Here is a 15724-nt window from a genome sequence, read left to right on the forward strand (position 1 = left end):
CATACTTACTTCAAAAGAATGCGCACTGCTTCAAGACGGAGTGCAACCAACCACCTAAGGACGACTTTGCTTTGCTTTGTTTTCGACTGCACTGCTCCGCTCCCCACCTGTCAATCGAAGGGAAGCGGCAGAGGTGCCTATCTTTGGTGATTCTCTGCCGCATGCCTTTCAATGCTGCCCGTCCTGTGTACTTCCTGATGTCGCAGCTATTTTTCACAGCCTGGGCCGGCGGCGCAATGGATAACGCGTCTGACTACGGATTAGAAGATTGCAGGTTCGGCTCCTACCTGGCTCGAGCATTTTTGCAATCTTTGCATTCTGGCTTTGGATGCCACGGAAGCGAACATAGTTGGTCACATTCTCCAGTTACTCAGCTGACAAGTGTCTTCTTAGCGCAGTAGGCAGCGTGTCAGTCTCATAATCTGAAGGTCCTGAGTTTGATCCTTAGAGAAGGCGTTGATACTTGCATAGAAGTTTTTCCTTCTTTCATTTCAGCTGCATTCATGCAAAAATCGGAAAGTTTTGCTGCGACAGCACACCAAAGGATTTGATGTCCCTCAGCCTGCGGTGACCTTCAGAAGCAGATGGGCTCACACCACACCTGACACAACTCTTGCGTCTGAACAATTACCCGAGCCAAAAGAAAAGTGGAGAATGCGGGCATTGATCCCGCTACCTCTCACATGCAAAGCGAGCGCTCTACCATTTGAGCTAATTCCCCATTCACGTCTGGCATTAGCTCCCAGTTTGCATCTGACTAGCCCCTTATCACTTGCCTCCTCGCTATTCCACGACCAGCAGAAATCTCCTGCTTCAGGTTGGCCTGCTCACTGAACACTTTCAATGCTTTGCTCCAATCGACGTTACTGAGCAAATAGCAGGCGAGCAAGGGCAGGACTGGAAGCCATGGATATGGTGAAAGACGCCGAGAAGAGCTCGAGCCTGCGCAAGGGAAGCGACTTGAGCGCAACGTCGCAGCCGCCACGAGCGTGAGGGAGCAGGCGAGAGCCCTTTCTGACTGATGGACAGATGACTTCTATTGCCTGAGGCTTTGCCTGAAAGAAAGTGCTGGCTCTTTACATGCATTGCTGCTCAAAGGCACTCCCTGCTGACACACACATGCAAGTGTTCAAGCAAAACGGCGAAGGCACTGTCCTGTGCCTCAGCTGCAACATGTTCAGCTGAAAACTGCTCGTCATATTATGAGCTCTGCCTTTAGCGAATTGCCACTTACCACGCACATACTTACTTCAAAAGAATGCGCACTGCTTCAAGACGGAGTGCAACCAACCACCTAAGGACGACTTTGCTTTGCTTTGTTTTCGACTGCACTGCTCCGCTCCCCACCTGTCAATCGAAGGGAAGCGGCAGAGGTGCCTATCTTTGGTGATTCTCTGCCGCGTGCCTTTCAATGCTGCCCGTCCTGTGTACTTCCTGATGTCGCAGCTATTTTTCACAGCCTGGGCCGGCGGTGCAATGGATAACGCGTCTGACTACGGATTAGAAGATTGCAGGTTCGGCTCCTACCTGGCTCGAGCATTTTTGCAATCTTTGCATTCTGGCTTTGGATGCCACGGAAGCGAACATAGTTGGTCACATTCTCCAGTTACTAAGCTGGCAAGTGTCTTCTTAGCGCAGTAGGCAGCGTGTCAGTCTCAGAATCTGAAGGTCCTGAGTTCGATCCTTAGAGAAGGCATTGATACTTGCATAGAAGTTTTTCCTTCTTTCATTTCAGCTGCATTCATGCAAAAATCGGAAAGTTTTGCTGCGACAGCACACCAAAGGATTTGATGTCCCTCAGCCTGCGGTGACCTTCAGAAGCAGATGGGCTCACACCACACCTGACACAACTCTTGCGTCTGAACAATTACCCGAGCCAAAAGAAAAGTGGAGAATGCGGGCATTGATCCCGCTACCTCTCACATGCAAAGCGAGCGCTCTACCATTTGAGCTAATTCCCCATTCATGTCTGGCATTAGCTCCCAGTTTGCATCTGACTAGCCCCTTATCACTTGCCTCCTCGCTATTCCACGACCAGCAGAAATCTCCTGCTTCAGGTTGGCCTGCTCACTGAACACTTTCAATGCTTTGCTCCAATCGACGTTACTGAGCAATAGCAGGCGAGCAAGGGCAGGACTGGAAGCCATGGATATGGTGAAAGACGCCGAGAAGAGCTCGAGCCTGCGCAAGGGAAGCGACTTGAGCGCAACGTCGCAGCCGCCACGAGCGAGAGGGAGCAGGCGAAAGCCCTTTCTGACTGATGGACAGATGACTTCTATTGCCTGAGGCTTTGCCTGAAAGAAAGTGCTGGCTCTTTACATGCATTGCTGCTCAAAGGCACTCCCTGCTGACACACACATGCAAGTGTTCAAGCAAAACGGCGAAGGCACTGTCCTGTGCCTCAGCTGCAACATGTTCAGCTGCAAACTGCTCGTCATATTATGAGCTCTGCCTTTAGCGAATTGCCACTTACCACGCACATACTTACTTCAAAAGAATGCGCACTGCTTCAAGACGGAGTGCAACCAACCACCTAAGGACGACTTTGCTTTGCTTTGTTTTCGACTGCACTGCTCCGCTCCCCACCTGTCAATCGAAGGGAAGCGGCAGAGGTGCCTATCTTTGGTGATTCTCTGCCGCATGCCTTTCAATGCTGCCCGTCCTGTGTACTTCCTGATGTCGCAGCTATTTTTCACAGCCTGGGCCGGCGGCGCAATGGATAACGCGTCTGACTACGGATTAGAAGATTGCAGGTTCGGCTCCTACCTGGCTCGAGCATTTTTGCAATCTTTGCATTCTGGCTTTGGATGCCACGGAAGCGAACATAGTTGGTCACATTCTCCAGTTACTCAGCTGACAAGTGTCTTCTTAGCGCAGTAGGCAGCGTGTCAGTCTCATAATCTGAAGGTCCTGAGTTTGATCCTTAGAGAAGGCGTTGATACTTGCATAGAAGTTTTTCCTTCTTTCATTTCAGCTGCATTCATGCAAAAATCGGAAAGTTTTGCTGCGACAGCACACCAAAGGATTTGATGTCCCTCAGCCTGCGGTGACCTTCAGAAGCAGATGGGCTCACACCACACCTGACACAACTCTTGCGTCTGAACAATTACCCGAGCCAAAAGAAAAGTGGAGAATGCGGGCATTGATCCCGCTACCTCTCACATGCAAAGCGAGCGCTCTACCATTTGAGCTAATTCCCCATTCACGTCTGGCATTAGCTCCCAGTTTGCATCTGACTAGCCCCTTATCACTTGCCTCCTCGCTATTCCACGACCAGCAGAAATCTCCTGCTTCAGGTTGGCCTGCTCACTGAACACTTTCAATGCTTTGCTCCAATCGACGTTACTGAGCAAATAGCAGGCGAGCAAGGGCAGGACTGGAAGCCATGGATATGGTGAAAGACGCCGAGAAGAGCTCGAGCCTGCGCAAGGGAAGCGACTTGAGCGCAACGTCGCAGCCGCCACGAGCGTGAGGGAGCAGGCGAGAGCCCTTTCTGACTGATGGACAGATGACTTCTATTGCCTGAGGCTTTGCCTGAAAGAAAGTGCTGGCTCTTTACATGCATTGCTGCTCAAAGGCACTCCCTGCTGACACACACATGCAAGTGTTCAAGCAAAACGGCGAAGGCACTGTCCTGTGCCTCAGCTGCAACATGTTCAGCTGAAAACTGCTCGTCATATTATGAGCTCTGCCTTTAGCGAATTGCCACTTACCACGCACATACTTACTTCAAAAGAATGCGCACTGCTTCAAGACGGAGTGCAACCAACCACCTAAGGACGACTTTGCTTTGCTTTGTTTTCGACTGCACTGCTCCGCTCCCCACCTGTCAATCGAAGGGAAGCGGCAGAGGTGCCTATCTTTGGTGATTCTCTGCCGCATGCCTTTCAATGCTGCCCGTCCTGTGTACTTCCTGATGTCGCAGCTATTTTTCACAGCCTGGGCCGGCGGCGCAATGGATAACGCGTCTGACTACGGATTAGAAGATTGCAGGTTCGGCTCCTACCTGGCTCGAGCATTTTTGCAATCTTTGCATTCTGGCTTTGGATGCCACGGAAGCGAACATAGTTGGTCACATTCTCCAGTTACTCAGCTGACAAGTGTCTTCTTAGCGCAGTAGGCAGCGTGTCAGTCTCATAATCTGAAGGTCCTGAGTTTGATCCTTAGAGAAGGCGTTGATACTTGCATAGAAGTTTTTCCTTCTTTCATTTCAGCTGCATTCATGCAAAAATCGGAAAGTTTTGCTGCGACAGCACACCAAAGGATTTGATGTCCCTCAGCCTGCGGTGACCTTCAGAAGCAGATGGGCTCACACCACACCTGACACAACTCTTGCGTCTGAACAATTACCCGAGCCAAAAGAAAAGTGGAGAATGCGGGCATTGATCCCGCTACCTCTCACATGCAAAGCGAGCGCTCTACCATTTGAGCTAATTCCCCATTCACGTCTGGCATTAGCTCCCAGTTTGCATCTGACTAGCCCCTTATCACTTGCCTCCTCGCTATTCCACGACCAGCAGAAATCTCCTGCTTCAGGTTGGCCTGCTCACTGAACACTTTCAATGCTTTGCTCCAATCGACGTTACTGAGCAAATAGCAGGCGAGCAAGGGCAGGACTGGAAGCCATGGATATGGTGAAAGACGCCGAGAAGAGCTCGAGCCTGCGCAAGGGAAGCGACTTGAGCGCAACGTCGCAGCCGCCACGAGCGTGAGGGAGCAGGCGAGAGCCCTTTCTGACTGATGGACAGATGACTTCTATTGCCTGAGGCTTTGCCTGAAAGAAAGTGCTGGCTCTTTACATGCATTGCTGCTCAAAGGCACTCCCTGCTGACACACACATGCAAGTGTTCAAGCAAAACGGCGAAGGCACTGTCCTGTGCCTCAGCTGCAACATGTTCAGCTGAAAACTGCTCGTCATATTATGAGCTCTGCCTTTAGCGAATTGCCACTTACCACGCACATACTTACTTCAAAAGAATGCGCACTGCTTCAAGACGGAGTGCAACCAACCACCTAAGGACGACTTTGCTTTGCTTTGTTTTCGACTGCACTGCTCCGCTCCCCACCTGTCAATCGAAGGGAAGCGGCAGAGGTGCCTATCTTTGGTGATTCTCTGCCGCGTGCCTTTCAATGCTGCCCGTCCTGTGTACTTCCTGATGTCGCAGCTATTTTTCACAGCCTGGGCCGGCGGTGCAATGGATAACGCGTCTGACTACGGATTAGAAGATTGCAGGTTCGGCTCCTACCTGGCTCGAGCATTTTTGCAATCTTTGCATTCTGGCTTTGGATGCCACGGAAGCGAACATAGTTGGTCACATTCTCCAGTTACTAAGCTGGCAAGTGTCTTCTTAGCGCAGTAGGCAGCGTGTCAGTCTCAGAATCTGAAGGTCCTGAGTTCGATCCTTAGAGAAGGCATTGATACTTGCATAGAAGTTTTTCCTTCTTTCATTTCAGCTGCATTCATGCAAAAATCGGAAAGTTTTGCTGCGACAGCACACCAAAGGATTTGATGTCCCTCAGCCTGCGGTGACCTTCAGAAGCAGATGGGCTCACACCACACCTGACACAACTCTTGCGTCTGAACAATTACCCGAGCCAAAAGAAAAGTGGAGAATGCGGGCATTGATCCCGCTACCTCTCACATGCAAAGCGAGCGCTCTACCATTTGAGCTAATTCCCCATTCATGTCTGGCATTAGCTCCCAGTTTGCATCTGACTAGCCCCTTATCACTTGCCTCCTCGCTATTCCACGACCAGCAGAAATCTCCTGCTTCAGGTTGGCCTGCTCACTGAACACTTTCAATGCTTTGCTCCAATCGACGTTACTGAGCAATAGCAGGCGAGCAAGGGCAGGACTGGAAGCCATGGATATGGTGAAAGACGCCGAGAAGAGCTCGAGCCTGCGCAAGGGAAGCGACTTGAGCGCAACGTCGCAGCCGCCACGAGCGTGAGGGAGCAGGCGAAAGCCCTTTCTGACTGATGGACAGATGACTTCTATTGCCTGAGGCTTTGCCTGAAAGAAAGTGCTGGCTCTTTACATGCATTGCTGCTCAAAGGCACTCCCTGCTGACACACACATGCAAGTGTTCAAGCAAAACGGCGAAGGCACTGTCCTGTGCCTCAGCTGCAACATGTTCAGCTGCAAACTGCTCGTCATATTATGAGCTCTGCCTTTAGCGAATTGCCACTTACCACGCACATACTTACTTCAAAAGAATGCGCACTGCTTCAAGACGGAGTGCAACCAACCACCTAAGGACGACTTTGCTTTGCTTTGTTTTCGACTGCACTGCTCCGCTCCCCACCTGTCAATCGAAGGGAAGCGGCAGAGGTGCCTATCTTTGGTGATTCTCTGCCGCATGCCTTTCAATGCTGCCCGTCTTGTGTACTTCCTGATGTCGCAGCTATTTTTCACAGCCTGGGCCGGCGGCGCAATGGATACCGCGTCTGACTACGGATTAGAAGATTGCAGGTTCGGCTCCTACCTGGCTCGAGCATTTTTGCAATCTTTGCATTCTGGCTTTGGATGCCACGGAAGCGAACATAGTTGGTCACATTCTCCAGTTACTCAGCTGACAAGTGTCTTCTTAGTGCAGTAGGCAGCGTGTCAGTCTCATAATCTGAAGGTCCTGAGTTCGATCCTTAGAGAAGGCGTTGATACTTGCATAGAAGTTTTTCCTTCTTTCATTTCAGCTGCATTCATGCAAAAATCGGAAAGTTTTGCTGCGACAGCACACCAAAGGATTTGATGTCCCTCAGCCTGCGGTGACCTTCAGAAGCAGATGGGCTCACACCACACCTGACACAACTCTTGCGTCTGAACAATTACCCGAGCCAAAAGAAAAGTGGAGAATGCGGGCATTGATCCCGCTACCTCTCACATGCAAAGCGAGCGCTCTACCATTTGAGCTAATTCCCCATTCATGTCTGGCATTAGCTCCCAGTTTGCATCTGACTAGCCCCTTATCACTTGCCTCCTCGCTATTCCACGACCAGCAGAAATCTCCTGCTTCAGGTTGGCCTGCTCACTGAACACTTTCAATGCTTTGCTCCAATCGACGTTACTGAGCAATAGCAGGCGAGCAAGGGCAGGACTGGAAGCCATGGATATGGTGAAAGACGCCGAGAAGAGCTCGAGCCTGCGCAAGGGAAGCGACTTGAGCGCAACGTCGCAGCCGCCACGAGCGAGAGGGAGCAGGCGAGAGCCCTTTCTGACTGATGGACAGATGACTTCTATTGCCTGAGGCTTTGCCTGAAAGAAAGTGCTGGCTCTTTACATGCATTGCTGCTCAAAGGCACTCCCTGCTGACACACACATGCAAGTGTTCAAGCAAAACGGCGAAGGCACTGTCCTGTGCCTCAGCTGCAACATGTTCAGCTGCAAACTGCTCGTCATATTATGAGCTCTGCCTTTAGCGAATTGCCACTTACCACGCACATACTTACTTCAAAAGAATGCGCACTGCTTCAAGACGGAGTGCAACCAACCACCTAAGGACGACTTTGCTTTGCTTTGTTTTCGACTGCACTGCTCCGCTCCCCACCTGTCAATCGAAGGGAAGCGGCAGAGGTGCCTATCTTTGGTGATTCTCTGCCGCATGCCTTTCAATGCTGCCCGTCCTGTGTACTTCCTGATGTCGCAGCTATTTTTCACAGCCTGGGCCGGCGGCGCAATGGATAACGCGTCTGACTACGGATTAGAAGATTGCAGGTTCGGCTCCTACCTGGCTCGAGCATTTTTGCAATCTTTGCATTCTGGCTTTGGATGCCACGGAAGCGAACATAGTTGGTCACATTCTCCAGTTACTCAGCTGACAAGTGTCTTCTTAGCGCAGTAGGCAGCGTGTCAGTCTCATAATCTGAAGGTCCTGAGTTTGATCCTTAGAGAAGGCGTTGATACTTGCATAGAAGTTTTTCCTTCTTTCATTTCAGCTGCATTCATGCAAAAATCGGAAAGTTTTGCTGCGACAGCACACCAAAGGATTTGATGTCCCTCAGCCTGCGGTGACCTTCAGAAGCAGATGGGCTCACACCACACCTGACACAACTCTTGCGTCTGAACAATTACCCGAGCCAAAAGAAAAGTGGAGAATGCGGGCATTGATCCCGCTACCTCTCACATGCAAAGCGAGCGCTCTACCATTTGAGCTAATTCCCCATTCACGTCTGGCATTAGCTCCCAGTTTGCATCTGACTAGCCCCTTATCACTTGCCTCCTCGCTATTCCACGACCAGCAGAAATCTCCTGCTTCAGGTTGGCCTGCTCACTGAACACTTTCAATGCTTTGCTCCAATCGACGTTACTGAGCAAATAGCAGGCGAGCAAGGGCAGGACTGGAAGCCATGGATATGGTGAAAGACGCCGAGAAGAGCTCGAGCCTGCGCAAGGGAAGCGACTTGAGCGCAACGTCGCAGCCGCCACGAGCGTGAGGGAGCAGGCGAGAGCCCTTTCTGACTGATGGACAGATGACTTCTATTGCCTGAGGCTTTGCCTGAAAGAAAGTGCTGGCTCTTTACATGCATTGCTGCTCAAAGGCACTCCCTGCTGACACACACATGCAAGTGTTCAAGCAAAACGGCGAAGGCACTGTCCTGTGCCTCAGCTGCAACATGTTCAGCTGAAAACTGCTCGTCATATTATGAGCTCTGCCTTTAGCGAATTGCCACTTACCACGCACATACTTACTTCAAAAGAATGCGCACTGCTTCAAGACGGAGTGCAACCAACCACCTAAGGACGACTTTGCTTTGCTTTGTTTTCGACTGCACTGCTCCGCTCCCCACCTGTCAATCGAAGGGAAGCGGCAGAGGTGCCTATCTTTGGTGATTCTCTGCCGCGTGCCTTTCAATGCTGCCCGTCCTGTGTACTTCCTGATGTCGCAGCTATTTTTCACAGCCTGGGCCGGCGGCGCAATGGATAACGCGTCTGACTACGGATTAGAAGATTGCAGGTTCGGCTCCTACCTGGCTCGAGCATTTTTGCAATCTTTGCATTCTGGCTTTGGATGCCACGGAAGCGAACATAGTTGGTCACATTCTCCAGTTACTAAGCTGGCAAGTGTCTTCTTAGCGCAGTAGGCAGCGTGTCAGTCTCAGAATCTGAAGGTCCTGAGCTCGATCCTTAGAGAAGGCATTGATACTTGCATAGAAGTTTTTCCTTCTTTCATTTCAGCTGCATTCATGCAAAAATCGGAAAGTTTTGCTGCGACAGCACACCAAAGGATTTGATGTCCCTCAGCCTGCGGTGACCTTCAGAAGCAGATGGGCTCACACCACACCTGACACAACTCTTGCGTCTGAACAATTACCCGAGCCAAAAGAAAAGTGGAGAATGCGGGCATTGATCCCGCTACCTCTCACATGCAAAGCGAGCGCTCTACCATTTGAGCTAATTCCCCATTCATGTCTGGCATTAGCTCCCAGTTTGCATCTGACTAGCCCCTTATCACTTGCCTCCTCGCTATTCCACGACCAGCAGAAATCTCCTGCTTCAGGTTGGCCTGCTCACTGAACACTTTCAATGCTTTGCTCCAATCGACGTTACTGAGCAATAGCAGGCGAGCAAGGGCAGGACTGGAAGCCATGGATATGGTGAAAGACGCCGAGAAGAGCTCGAGCCTGCGCAAGGGAAGCGACTTGAGCGCAACGTCGCAGCCGCCACGAGCGAGAGGGAGCAGGCGAGAGCCCTTTCTGACTGATGGACAGATGACTTCTATTGCCTGAGGCTTTGCCTGAAAGAAAGTGCTGGCTCTTTACATGCATTGCTGCTCAAAGGCACTCCCTGCTGACACACACATGCAAGTGTTCAAGCAAAACGGCGAAGGCACTGTCCTGTGCCTCAGCTGCAACATGTTCAGCTGCAAACTGCTCGTCATATTATGAGCTCTGCCTTTAGCGAATTGCCACTTACCACGCACATACTTACTTCAAAAGAATGCGCACTGCTTCAAGACGGAGTGCAACCAACCACCTAAGGACGACTTTGCTTTGCTTTGTTTTCGACTGCACTGCTCCGCTCCCCACCTGTCAATCGAAGGGAAGCGGCAGAGGTGCCTATCTTTGGTGATTCTCTGCCGCATGCCTTTCAATGCTGCCCGTCCTGTGTACTTCCTGATGTCGCAGCTATTTTTCACAGCCTGGGCCGGCGGCGCAATGGATAACGCGTCTGACTACGGATTAGAAGATTGCAGGTTCGGCTCCTACCTGGCTCGAGCATTTTTGCAATCTTTGCATTCTGGCTTTGGATGCCACGGAAGCGAACATAGTTGGTCACATTCTCCAGTTACTCAGCTGACAAGTGTCTTCTTAGCGCAGTAGGCAGCGTGTCAGTCTCATAATCTGAAGGTCCTGAGTTTGATCCTTAGAGAAGGCGTTGATACTTGCATAGAAGTTTTTCCTTCTTTCATTTCAGCTGCATTCATGCAAAAATCGGAAAGTTTTGCTGCGACAGCACACCAAAGGATTTGATGTCCCTCAGCCTGCGGTGACCTTCAGAAGCAGATGGGCTCACACCACACCTGACACAACTCTTGCGTCTGAACAATTACCCGAGCCAAAAGAAAAGTGGAGAATGCGGGCATTGATCCCGCTACCTCTCACATGCAAAGCGAGCGCTCTACCATTTGAGCTAATTCCCCATTCACGTCTGGCATTAGCTCCCAGTTTGCATCTGACTAGCCCCTTATCACTTGCCTCCTCGCTATTCCACGACCAGCAGAAATCTCCTGCTTCAGGTTGGCCTGCTCACTGAACACTTTCAATGCTTTGCTCCAATCGACGTTACTGAGCAAATAGCAGGCGAGCAAGGGCAGGACTGGAAGCCATGGATATGGTGAAAGACGCCGAGAAGAGCTCGAGCCTGCGCAAGGGAAGCGACTTGAGCGCAACGTCGCAGCCGCCACGAGCGTGAGGGAGCAGGCGAGAGCCCTTTCTGACTGATGGACAGATGACTTCTATTGCCTGAGGCTTTGCCTGAAAGAAAGTGCTGGCTCTTTACATGCATTGCTGCTCAAAGGCACTCCCTGCTGACACACACATGCAAGTGTTCAAGCAAAACGGCGAAGGCACTGTCCTGTGCCTCAGCTGCAACATGTTCAGCTGAAAACTGCTCGTCATATTATGAGCTCTGCCTTTAGCGAATTGCCACTTACCACGCACATACTTACTTCAAAAGAATGCGCACTGCTTCAAGACGGAGTGCAACCAACCACCTAAGGACGACTTTGCTTTGCTTTGTTTTCGACTGCACTGCTCCGCTCCCCACCTGTCAATCGAAGGGAAGCGGCAGAGGTGCCTATCTTTGGTGATTCTCTGCCGCGTGCCTTTCAATGCTGCCCGTCCTGTGTACTTCCTGATGTCGCAGCTATTTTTCACAGCCTGGGCCGGCGGTGCAATGGATAACGCGTCTGACTACGGATTAGAAGATTGCAGGTTCGGCTCCTACCTGGCTCGAGCATTTTTGCAATCTTTGCATTCTGGCTTTGGATGCCACGGAAGCGAACATAGTTGGTCACATTCTCCAGTTACTAAGCTGGCAAGTGTCTTCTTAGCGCAGTAGGCAGCGTGTCAGTCTCAGAATCTGAAGGTCCTGAGTTCGATCCTTAGAGAAGGCATTGATACTTGCATAGAAGTTTTTCCTTCTTTCATTTCAGCTGCATTCATGCAAAAATCGGAAAGTTTTGCTGCGACAGCACACCAAAGGATTTGATGTCCCTCAGCCTGCGGTGACCTTCAGAAGCAGATGGGCTCACACCACACCTGACACAACTCTTGCGTCTGAACAATTACCCGAGCCAAAAGAAAAGTGGAGAATGCGGGCATTGATCCCGCTACCTCTCACATGCAAAGCGAGCGCTCTACCATTTGAGCTAATTCCCCATTCATGTCTGGCATTAGCTCCCAGTTTGCATCTGACTAGCCCCTTATCACTTGCCTCCTCGCTATTCCACGACCAGCAGAAATCTCCTGCTTCAGGTTGGCCTGCTCACTGAACACTTTCAATGCTTTGCTCCAATCGACGTTACTGAGCAATAGCAGGCGAGCAAGGGCAGGACTGGAAGCCATGGATATGGTGAAAGACGCCGAGAAGAGCTCGAGCCTGCGCAAGGGAAGCGACTTGAGCGCAACGTCGCAGCCGCCACGAGCGAGAGGGAGCAGGCGAAAGCCCTTTCTGACTGATGGACAGATGACTTCTATTGCCTGAGGCTTTGCCTGAAAGAAAGTGCTGGCTCTTTACATGCATTGCTGCTCAAAGGCACTCCCTGCTGACACACACATGCAAGTGTTCAAGCAAAACGGCGAAGGCACTGTCCTGTGCCTCAGCTGCAACATGTTCAGCTGAAAACTGCTCGTCATATTATGAGCTCTGCCTTTAGCGAATTGCCACTTACCACGCACATACTTACTTCAAAAGAATGCGCACTGCTTCAAGACGGAGTGCAACCAACCACCTAAGGACGACTTTGCTTTGCTTTGTTTTCGACTGCACTGCTCCGCTCCCCACCTGTCAATCGAAGGGAAGCGGCAGAGGTGCCTATCTTTGGTGATTCTCTGCCGCATGCCTTTCAATGCTGCCCGTCCTGTGTACTTCCTGATGTCGCAGCTATTTTTCACAGCCTGGGCCGGCGGCGCAATGGATAACGCGTCTGACTACGGATTAGAAGATTGCAGGTTCGGCTCCTACCTGGCTCGAGCATTTTTGCAATCTTTGCATTCTGGCTTTGGATGCCACGGAAGCGAACATAGTTGGTCACATTCTCCAGTTACTCAGCTGACAAGTGTCTTCTTAGCGCAGTAGGCAGCGTGTCAGTCTCATAATCTGAAGGTCCTGAGTTTGATCCTTAGAGAAGGCGTTGATACTTGCATAGAAGTTTTTCCTTCTTTCATTTCAGCTGCATTCATGCAAAAATCGGAAAGTTTTGCTGCGACAGCACACCAAAGGATTTGATGTCCCTCAGCCTGCGGTGACCTTCAGAAGCAGATGGGCTCACACCACACCTGACACAACTCTTGCGTCTGAACAATTACCCGAGCCAAAAGAAAAGTGGAGAATGCGGGCATTGATCCCGCTACCTCTCACATGCAAAGCGAGCGCTCTACCATTTGAGCTAATTCCCCATTCACGTCTGGCATTAGCTCCCAGTTTGCATCTGACTAGCCCCTTATCACTTGCCTCCTCGCTATTCCACGACCAGCAGAAATCTCCTGCTTCAGGTTGGCCTGCTCACTGAACACTTTCAATGCTTTGCTCCAATCGACGTTACTGAGCAAATAGCAGGCGAGCAAGGGCAGGACTGGAAGCCATGGATATGGTGAAAGACGCCGAGAAGAGCTCGAGCCTGCGCAAGGGAAGCGACTTGAGCGCAACGTCGCAGCCGCCACGAGCGTGAGGGAGCAGGCGAGAGCCCTTTCTGACTGATGGACAGATGACTTCTATTGCCTGAGGCTTTGCCTGAAAGAAAGTGCTGGCTCTTTACATGCATTGCTGCTCAAAGGCACTCCCTGCTGACACACACATGCAAGTGTTCAAGCAAAACGGCGAAGGCACTGTCCTGTGCCTCAGCTGCAACATGTTCAGCTGAAAACTGCTCGTCATATTATGAGCTCTGCCTTTAGCGAATTGCCACTTACCACACACATACTTACTTCAAAAGAATGCGCACTGCTTCAAGACGGAGTGCAACCAACCACCTAAGGACGACTTTGCTTTGCTTTGTTTTCGACTGCACTGCTCCGCTCCCCACCTGTCAATCGAAGGGAAGCGGCAGAGGTGCCTATCTTTGGTGATTCTCTGCCGCGTGCCTTTCAATGCTGCCCGTCCTGTGTACTTCCTGATGTCGCAGCTATTTTTCACAGCCTGGGCCGGCGGTGCAATGGATAACGCGTCTGACTACGGATTAGAAGATTGCAGGTTCGGCTCCTACCTGGCTCGAGCATTTTTGCAATCTTTGCATTCTGGCTTTGGATGCCACGGAAGCGAACATAGTTGGTCACATTCTCCAGTTACTAAGCTGGCAAGTGTCTTCTTAGCGCAGTAGGCAGCGTGTCAGTCTCAGAATCTGAAGGTCCTGAGTTCGATCCTTAGAGAAGGCATTGATACTTGCATAGAAGTTTTTCCTTCTTTCATTTCAGCTGCATTCATGCAAAAATCGGAAAGTTTTGCTGCGACAGCACACCAAAGGATTTGATGTCCCTCAGCCTGCGGTGACCTTCAGAAGCAGATGGGCTCACACCACACCTGACACAACTCTTGCGTCTGAACAATTACCCGAGCCAAAAGAAAAGTGGAGAATGCGGGCATTGATCCCGCTACCTCTCACATGCAAAGCGAGCGCTCTACCATTTGAGCTAATTCCCCATTCATGTCTGGCATTAGCTCCCAGTTTGCATCTGACTAGCCCCTTATCACTTGCCTCCTCGCTATTCCACGACCAGCAGAAATCTCCTGCTTCAGGTTGGCCTGCTCACTGAACACTTTCAATGCTTTGCTCCAATCGACGTTACTGAGCAATAGCAGGCGAGCAAGGGCAGGACTGGAAGCCATGGATATGGTGAAAGACGCCGAGAAGAGCTCGAGCCTGCGCAAGGGAAGCGACTTGAGCGCAACGTCGCAGCCGCCACGAGCGAGAGGGAGCAGGCGAAAGCCCTTTCTGACTGATGGACAGATGACTTCTATTGCCTGAGGCTTTGCCTGAAAGAAAGTGCTGGCTCTTTACATGCATTGCTGCTCAAAGGCACTCCCTGCTGACACACACATGCAAGTGTTCAAGCAAAACGGCGAAGGCACTGTCCTGTGCCTCAGCTGCAACATGTTCAGCTGCAAACTGCTCGTCATATTATGAGCTCTGCCTTTAGCGAATTGCCACTTACCACGCACATACTTACTTCAAAAGAATGCGCACTGCTTCAAGACGGAGTGCAACCAACCACCTAAGGACGACTTTGCTTTGCTTTGTTTTCGACTGCACTGCTCCGCTCCCCACCTGTCAATCGAAGGGAAGCGGCAGAGGTGCCTATCTTTGGTGATTCTCTGCCGCATGCCTTTCAATGCTGCCCGTCCTGTGTACTTCCTGATGTCGCAGCTATTTTTCACAGCCTGGGCCGGCGGCGCAATGGATAACGCGTCTGACTACGGATTAGAAGATTGCAGGTTCGGCTCCTACCTGGCTCGAGCATTTTTGCAATCTTTGCATTCTGGCTTTGGATGCCACGGAAGCGAACATAGTTGGTCACATTCTCCAGTTACTCAGCTGACAAGTGTCTTCTTAGCGCAGTAGGCAGCGTGTCAGTCTCATAATCTGAAGGTCCTGAGTTTGATCCTTAGAGAAGGCGTTGATACTTGCATAGAAGTTTTTCCTTCTTTCATTTCAGCTGCATTCATGCAAAAATCGGAAAGTTTTGCTGCGACAGCACACCAAAGGATTTGATGTCCCTCAGCCTGCGGTGACCTTCAGAAGCAGATGGGCTCACACCACACCTGACACAACTCTTGCGTCTGAACAATTACCCGAGCCAAAAGAAAAGTGGAGAATGCGGGCATTGATCCCGTTACCTCTCACATGCAAAGCGAGCGCTCTACCATTTGAGCTAATTCCCCATTCACGTCTGGCATTAGCTCCCAGTTTGCATCTGACTAGCCCCTTATCACTTGCCTCCTCGCTATTCCACGACCAGCAGAAATCTCCTGCTTCAGGTTGGCCTGCTCACTGAACACTTTCAATGCTTT

At 50.9% G+C, this 15724-nt stretch overlaps 4 non-coding genes across 4 annotated transcripts; all 4 read left to right on the forward strand.

The window, feature by feature from the left end:
* The first annotated feature begins 1623 nt into the window (after positions 1 to 1623).
* On the forward strand, positions 1624 to 1696 carry trnal-cag (transfer RNA leucine (anticodon CAG)). The gene has a single exon. It is a non-coding gene; the product is annotated as a tRNA-Leu (tRNA).
* A 3646-nt stretch (positions 1697 to 5342) lies between these two features.
* trnal-cag (transfer RNA leucine (anticodon CAG)) lies at positions 5343 to 5415 on the forward strand. Its single transcript has one exon. It is a non-coding gene; the product is annotated as a tRNA-Leu (tRNA).
* A 6124-nt stretch (positions 5416 to 11539) lies between these two features.
* On the forward strand, positions 11540 to 11612 carry trnal-cag (transfer RNA leucine (anticodon CAG)). The gene has a single exon. It is a non-coding gene; the product is annotated as a tRNA-Leu (tRNA).
* A 2406-nt stretch (positions 11613 to 14018) lies between these two features.
* trnal-cag (transfer RNA leucine (anticodon CAG)) lies at positions 14019 to 14091 on the forward strand. Its single transcript has one exon. It is a non-coding gene; the product is annotated as a tRNA-Leu (tRNA).
* Positions 14092 to 15724: the final 1633 nt, after the last annotated feature.

This window comes from Pristiophorus japonicus, chromosome 1 (genome assembly GCF_044704955.1).
Source record: "Pristiophorus japonicus isolate sPriJap1 chromosome 1, sPriJap1.hap1, whole genome shotgun sequence".
Lineage (NCBI taxonomy): Eukaryota > Metazoa > Chordata > Chondrichthyes > Pristiophoridae > Pristiophorus > Pristiophorus japonicus.